Consider the following 235-nt stretch of genomic DNA (forward strand, 5'->3'; position numbering starts at 1 on the left):
GGGGGGGGGGGTCACCGGAGGGGCCCGCACCAGCGCGTCAACCACACAAACTGGATTACAGGAAGCCCCGCAGGCTCCCCGTCCCGCGCATTTACTCGGTTACGTTTCGCCTCTCCCGACGTGGGCGCCCGCTGTCCGCCCCCCACGGGGGCCCGCCAGGAGCAACGGGGGCGGACTCACCCCCACCCCCCGGGGCGCACCCTCCGCGAGGAGGGGGCGACCAAGCGCATATAAG

Source organism: Frankliniella occidentalis, unplaced genomic scaffold, assembly GCF_000697945.3.
Source record: "Frankliniella occidentalis isolate FOCC.00 unplaced genomic scaffold, Focc_3.1 Scaffold23, whole genome shotgun sequence".
NCBI classification, from domain to species: Eukaryota; Metazoa; Arthropoda; class Insecta; order Thysanoptera; family Thripidae; genus Frankliniella; species Frankliniella occidentalis.